At 37.7% G+C, this 8,031-nt stretch overlaps 1 long non-coding RNA gene across 1 annotated transcript; it reads right to left on the bottom strand.

Moving 5' to 3' along the window:
• Positions 1–656: 656 nt before the first annotated feature.
• Positions 657–6,401, bottom strand: LOC109951746 (uncharacterized). The gene is made up of 3 exons (XR_002273662.1): positions 6,360–6,401; positions 2,060–2,123; positions 657–1,938 (listed from the first exon to the last, which is right to left on the bottom strand). It is a non-coding gene; the product is annotated as an uncharacterized LOC109951746 (long non-coding RNA).
• Positions 6,402–8,031: the final 1,630 nt, after the last annotated feature.

Here is an 8,031-nt window from a genome sequence, read left to right as displayed (position 1 = left end):
TCATTGGGCAGTGTTCATAAAGCTTTTCTGCCAAACTGCAGTGATGAAGAAGCAGCAGCCAGACTGTATAGGAAACGGTCCAAAACACAAAAAGTGGCACATGATGAATTAGAATGACAACCTTGATCTGTGCAAATGCAATCAGTTCTGAGATAAAACATAGCTACTGTACCTGGAGATGTAATTGAACAGACTGTTTCTTTTATGGACTACCAAATAACTTTTTATAATTTAAAATATAATATCATTGCATCTTAATACTTTGCATATCTCCAAGAATGCAGCAGTTTCTACACTTAGTGGAGATCCTCTTTGACCAGAGTGCCTGAGCATTTAGTGAAATCTTATTTAGTGTAAAGATATACACACACACACACACACACACACACACACAGAGTCTGTCTAGATACCAGTTAGAGTAGAGAGGGAAGGAGAGGCAGCTGCTGAGTCCCAGGAAAGATGGGGATCAGAGAGAAAAGCCTTCTTCTTGTTCCCTCATTTTCTTGGATGGATTTCCCACCAGTGCAACCCATCACATACAGCACAGCTCACTGACTGAGGCTGCTACTTGTTATGTACCTGGATTCACCTGTTGTTCACATAACAACATGACTGTGTGGTGATGTGACAGAATGCTAGAGGATGATCTGGGTTTTAGAACTCAAAAGGCTTTTTAATGGACATGAATCACGTGATGTGAAGTTTTATTAATATCATTTACATGAAGAACAACAAAGTCTTGCACGTGATTTAGTGTGATGTGTTACAAGACAATGGAATTTCTTTCAATATATTTACAGTAAATGGGCTGTGATTGATGAGTCATCCATCTTGAGATCGACTCAGAAACACATCTCTGTCAGATCTAGAGTATACACTTATACAGTGCATGGGGTCTGAAGGTGAACAGGAATTGAATACCGTTTACTACATCATGAATCACTGACTATAATGTGAATGGAGGTCATCAAACTACATTCAAAACGTGAAGTCTTACAAAGAGAAACAGAAAAAGACAAACAGTGACATTAACACTAGAGGCAGGACGAGAGAGGGATGTGCAAAACAATATGCAATTTGCTCATTTCAAAAACAACTGTAGTGTGGGTAACAATTAGGTTTTAATTAAGGATAAGGTAGGTCATTTTCTATATGAATAGTATTTTCAACAAACCTCATACACAGACTAAAACCAACAATGAGTCTCTCCAGGTTGAAGACTGTTGGTGCAAGCTCTCTGCTTTGTTTACACTTCGCTAGCACATCAAACTTTATATCTGTCAGATTGTCCATCATGTTGCAGCAGGAACAAGAAACAGATCTGTGTTAAGTGATAGACTGAAAGAGGCATTTAGGTCTAATACAACCACAGTGTCTAATTGAGTTATTTTTCATCTCTTATTTCTGTTTTCAAGACAATAGTATTATTTTATTAATTTCCATCTAACAGTCATGAAAGGTTGTCCTACTCCTACACAAACCCCATATGTACTATTATCAAAATACAACATGTTGCAATGTGCTTGATACACAGTTTTTAAAAAATACCCAGTTCTGTGGCTGGGCCTTTCAGGTCAGACAGCATTTTCATCAGCCTTAATTCACTGGCTCACATGGGAAAGTGTGTGTATAAAGTGAACCAAAGAGGTCAGAGGTAAACACAGCCAAAAAAGAGTCTTTCCAGAGCTGCTTCTCTCACAGTCCAGCCTCACAGTCCTTTAGAAAAGTCAATCAGAAGGTTAGGAAATGAGCTAATGGGAACTTATAATCAAATGTACTTCAATCGGTCTTAAATCCAAAGCTAAAGCTCTGTCATCTTGCTTTATTTCCTTTTTCTCCCTCTTTCAGCTGTATACCTACAAAAGACATCAGTAATTAAGACTGAATCATGAACATTTTGTTTCCAGCATCAGTAGTAGCTGTAATCTCTCTCTCTCTCTATGAGAAAACAAGGAGGAGGAAAAGGGAAATCAATAGGCAGTTTAAAGGAGAATTGTGGGATTTCTTGGTCTCAATGTTCAGTTGTATGAAATAACAACAGATCGAAACTATACAGTACCTGCTTCTGTAGTGGGTCTGAATTTAAGGACACTTCAGAGCTTGATGTCATCTTGTTACATCACCTGAGGAAGTGACATTCGTTTAAACTGAGAAAAGCAGTGATACGGGCACTACAGAGATATCTTTGCTAAAATGGCTTTTCTGTTACCCCTTGTAATTAAATATTTAAGGTGAAATATCAAATCCTATAACCTCAAAACATACTGCTGTGAATCCCATAAAAGAACCAGTCATTCTGATTTCTGTTAGCAGGTGGTTTAATGTTCATTTTCTCAATTTTGATTGGTTATCGGTCCACTGTTTATTCAGCGCAGTAGACATTTTGTGATCCAACAGGATCGAACAGGTGTGGAGAAATACAGAATAAATATACAGCTCTGCTCTAACCAAGACAGCTGGACTAAAGTCCAAGAAGCTGTAACAGCTTCATATTGGAGGAAATGCAGGCAAATCAATAACTGCAATAGCTCTGATTCATGATCATGTGGCCAAGGCTTAGACGGGGAGGGTAATAAGACATTATCATTGGTCAGAAATTAAAATGGTGCATCAAAATTCTAGTTAGAGATGCACTAGTCAAGCTTCTTTACCTAGTGTGTCTCTGTGACTTAGGACTGAAAATGCTTTTGAAACTGCTGCTGGATTTCTAGCTGCTCTGTGGTTCACTTGTTTGTAATGCTGTGCATCAGGAACACATTCCAGTGTTTTAACAAGTGCAGCAGAGCATTTTAACAACTTACATACCCAACAGCGCAAGACAGTTACCGTACCAAGACACTGCCTACATATAACAATTCAACATCCAACAGCCAGCTTTAACTTTAACTTAATCAGGTTTGACACTACATGGTCTTACTGTTCCAGTTCATACAGAAAGACTAAGAGTCATGCAAAGAATGTTCAACAAATCTCATTTACTATTCACATTCTTCACATTACTTTTTTTTAAATTTCTGTATCACTGGTCACTGAGGTAGGTAATGTTTGTAGTAATTTTGAGGCCCTCACAACGACTGTCAGCTACTATCTGTGGGTTCACCTGGTGCTATTTAATATTACCTTCATGCTAGATACACATATATTCACAAATAGTAATATCTGAAGGAAGAGTGAAGCATCATGTGGGGAATATTATATTGCGAAGTCCATTTTCTCTTCCATTTCCTCACTACATTATGGCTTTCTCATGGGCCATTGAACTTTTGTAATAACCAACACTGGAGGTCTCAGATCGTCATCGTAGTCAACCATAAGGGCTTGGATGACATCAAAGCATCTCTCTATTTTTTTCCACCCTAGCCTTCACAATACATGTTTTTCTTACTAAGAGGCCACAGCACCTCCAGAAGGCTCATCAATGAATTGTGAGAGGCAGCGTCCATTATTTAGCATTAATCAAATGACAGCATTGAATCTGACTCTGTGACTGGACAAATAAGACAACAAGGTGGTAAACTATAGAAACGTACCATAAAATAATCATTAAAAGTATATTTTGAAGGAATCATAATGGATAAGGTCAGACAAAACAGATGCTCTAGCCTTCTTGCCAGGAATCTAGAGTAATAGAGTTTAGTTCCAATTCTGTCAAGACCTATTACAGTAAATACCATCTGAAACATAACATTCATAACTATATCTGACTGTTCATGTGCATATCAAGATCTGAGGAGCATATTAGAATGTTACCTGTCATGCATTGTAAAAACAAATACACTGATCATATGGCATTACCTCAAAATGAGAAGTGATCAACTGCAATTTTCAGTTTGGCATTTGAATAAAACCTCATGTAAGAAAGAAAAAACATTTTACTGCCATCTTTGGATTATTGTGTATTGTCATCAAATGCTAGTGAGAAACCATACACACAGGCACATACACTTTCCCAGTGAGAAGACCATCAGTGTCTCTTCTCTTTCAAACTGTATCCATCTGCAGTCTTAGTGGAGCAGAAAGTGTTGTTGGTGTGTTTCTGATGGATGTCACAAATGTCATGGTAACAAGCCAGCTGTAAATTGGAGCAGTGTGCAAGTGTTTGTGTGTGTTTTAGTTTATCTAGACATTCATCTATCCAGACAGCTTGTTCAATTTCTTTGAAACAGGAGGACAGATTTGTCTTTTTTTTTTTTTAGCTGTTATCAAAGGTAAAGAGTGAAACAGCATCTTGAGTCAGATTAAGAAGGGGGAAGTGGTAGGAGCGGAGAGCAGGTCTGGAGATCCTCTCACAGAGATTTTAGGGCTTAAAAACATGATACACACATATATGAAAACTCTGATCCAACCAAGTAAACCACAGTGCCATAGAGTGCTCCTGAGTCAATCTTTTTCAGAGCAAAATGCATCAAGATTTGAAGGGTTTTTGCTTAATGATAGTAAATTGCCCTGTTCTTTCTAAATCTAATTAGTGAACTGAACCATGATCAACACTAAACAGAGTTACTTTAATTACTAGAGTGGATACTAGTTTTCTGTGTAGTTTATTTAATTAAAAACAGCTGCTTCAGTGAACTCCACAGCAATTTTAACAAGCAGAAACTAAAATAAATTAGATAACTACAGTAAGACTGCAAAATATGTAAATTAATCGCGGCTTCTTCACTTTAAATTCCTTTGGCCGGATGTTTTAAAGATTAAAACAAAATTTTGTTAATGATTTTTAGGACAAAGGTAATCCAATTCATAAATACCTGCAGCCTTGTAAACTGTGTGAGAACTGACGTTGAGTACAGCATCTCCTCTCAGTACAATGAAAACTGTCAGGCTAAACCAGCCACCTTCCAAGCCAACAACTGATGAGTAGTATTCAGTACAGATTTTATAGTAATAGCACATTTCCACGTCCCCTCTCTTGTGTAACTAATACCCCGTGATACAGATGTAATGACCATAAGCCTCTGGAGAGCTCAAGTGTACCTTCACACTTAAACTGATAATCTGATCAGTAGCATGATAATTCTACAGCCAAATATCCTGAGCACCACCATCTCAACTTTATTTGCTCATTTCATACCTATGTATAATGTCTCCAAGAAAAAAAACTGTTAATCCAATATAATACAGTTCTCTCTCGAGCTCATACTGTATGCACAGACGTGAAAGATATATTCTCCTGAAAATAAAATCAATTTTGATGCTGTTTGTATATAATTTCTTCTTGTCAGATCCCCTGTTAATATGAAACAAAACCAGATAGGTTTCTTGTCAGTAGAGGACTGAAACAATAAGTGGGTGATATGAGAGGATACACATCGTATGGCAGAGTAATACCAGTGCTGTCACTCACTCTTTTCGAGGTGCTCGCCCTGCTGCTCACTGTCAGAAGACAGTGTTTCTCAGTGGTTGTCTACTATATATACAAAAAACAAAGTATTCCTGCAGATTTTAATAGGGTAGGAAGTACATTAAACATGTCTGTTAGGCTTTAAGGATACTTATGTAAACAATAATTACATATAGAGTATAAAGGCCAACATCTTGTTCCTTTTGCAGTGTGTACAGAGTCAGGTGGATCGTTAGAGTCCATTTGTTGTGCCTGTGGGGTGACGTATCTTGTATCAGTAATGTTCTCATTCCTCTGGCTGGGCTCTGCATTAATCTTTTATATTTATCACTTTGACTTCTTGTCTGAAGCCCTTTTGTTTTTGTAGTATAAACACCATGAACTTCACACCCCCATAGTTACACCCTATGTCTTGTGACCCTCTTCCCTCTTCATTCTGCAACTGCTCTCTGCTAGATGCAGCCAACTATTTGTAAGACCTCCAGCAAAATAAAAATGAGATACAACACACTCTGCCACCTGCTGAGTGCAAGGTCTAAACAAACGCCCGTAGCTCTCTCCAAAGTCCAACTCGTTCCAGGTTTTCAGCCTGAGGACTTCTATATAAAATATGACCTGCAATTACCGACTGCAGTCCGATAACACAAAAGCTTCACCTGTCAGCTACAACAAAGCCGGGATTCTGTTGCTAACAAGTCTAACATAGGTATCTGCTGGGTTCTGCTGAAAGGGGGAGGCAGGAAAGCAAACAAGCAAATCCAAATAAAAAAGAATGAACACCAAAGTTATAACACTCAGACAAAAACTATGCAAGTTGCCTTCTATGTCTGTCTTTAGTTTCCTTCTTGCTTTTGTTTTCTTAAAGACTACAACTCACAACCCCCATCTCCCACACAAACATTCATGACCAAGCATAGCAGCTGCTTTTTTCCTTTGTTTACTTGTTTGTATGGAACAGCAGAGAAAATGTCTTTTGGAAGTGTTTGTCATACCATTATCACCTGAAGATACTCACCAGCCTTCTGGAAACGGTTCCCTCCTCTTTTTTTTTAGTACTAAAGAATAACAAACCCAGTGAGATATGAACGGTGCTGAAGACAGTAGAACATCACTTAATTCTTTCACCTTCTCTCATACTTTCTTCTAAAGGAGGTTGTAGGCAGCACTTACCTGAAAGAGAAGAGAAAATCAAACAGAGAAAAGATCTGGTTAGCACATGTGTAAAGCACGTTAAAAAAAAAGTATATACATTAGTTTTGGTTCTTCCCAACTGTAACAGCAAGACAACAACATACAGTCATCTCCAGCACTCTGACATTCAAATGGAAGAAATTGCATCCGACCCTGAAAACTTTCCAACTCATTTTTTAATTCCCATATAAATCACGGTGCAGACATGGCTACATTGAGAGCAGCTCTCAGCATTTTGTGGTAAAAACACTTATTAGTATTAAATAATTGGAGACTTTAAAAGAAACCTGCCCAAAACAATATTTAATCACCTTATAGTTTACAGTCAAGTAGGTGTATAGAATTCTGGCTGACCTTCCTTAAAGGCAGAAGAAAATTTAACTCATTCAAAAGAACGCAAACTTTCCTGAGAAGGAGAATAAACTTTTCATATCACGGATAAGTTCTTATCCGAGCCTCATCTTTATCTTTGAGTCTAGCAGACAGTTGTAATAGAAAAGGACATAGCAGAGCTTCAATAATACACTGACTCTGTGAAAGTGAGAAAATTGTCTGAACACAGTCGACACACAGACTCAGCCATTAGACTGCCATTGGGTGTTGCCATCAGAAGGTATTAGAGCCATATAGAGGCTTTCTCTACTGTGTATGCAGGTTATTACAGCTACTGTATATGGCAGTCAAAAGGAGATAACAGTACCAATGCCCTTCAGTCTAAACTCACTGATGATTAAAAAAAAAAGACTTTCCAATTTGTTTTATTCATTATGGCAATAGCATAATAGATATGAGTTTTGAAATAATGGCTGTAATCTCCACAAACAAGAACATTATTGTATTGTTCTTGCAATAAACTAGAAAGCATTGGTTTGGATGGTGAAACACATATGCATTTGGAAAACAACTGTTTTCTTTTGGTAAAGCACGTTACTGAGAGAGAGAGAGAGAGAGAGAGAGAAAGAGAGAGACTCATTTCAGAGGGTTTGGAGCCTTGAACACCTCCATATGGACAAATTAGTTTGAAACTCATACACACAATGGAGCCAAAATGTTTTCTCCCCCACTATAACTAATGGACAAAGGAAAGCACACATCCTTTTGGCTGACAGCAGGTTTTAATATTGTGATACATACTGTATGATGAATTTATAATAAGGGGCTAACCTATTTCCTCACCATGTTTAAAGAATCTCACACTGCACAATAATAATAATAATAACTTAAATAAAAAAAAAGATGGCTGTCTTTGAACAACAAGGGAACAAGGTCTAAGTCAAAATGTCTCCATCTTTATGCAGGTATAGTGCAAGTCTGTCAAGGAAAAGGGCAGAAAAAACTACTGACTATTATTGCAACCTCTGTCCTCTTCTCTCTTCTTGAATGAGCAATACTGATTTCTGGTTCACAAAAACGTCTTCGTGAGTTCTCAGTGTGTCAAATTGTATCTAATTTCAGCTGTGCACAGCTACCAAGGACGCAGTAATGAGAGGAATTCC

Source organism: Monopterus albus, unplaced genomic scaffold (assembly GCF_001952655.1).
Source record: "Monopterus albus unplaced genomic scaffold, M_albus_1.0 scaffold8.1, whole genome shotgun sequence".
NCBI classification, from domain to species: Eukaryota; Metazoa; Chordata; class Actinopteri; order Synbranchiformes; family Synbranchidae; genus Monopterus; species Monopterus albus.
This window is presented reverse-complemented; position numbering and strand designations above follow the sequence as displayed.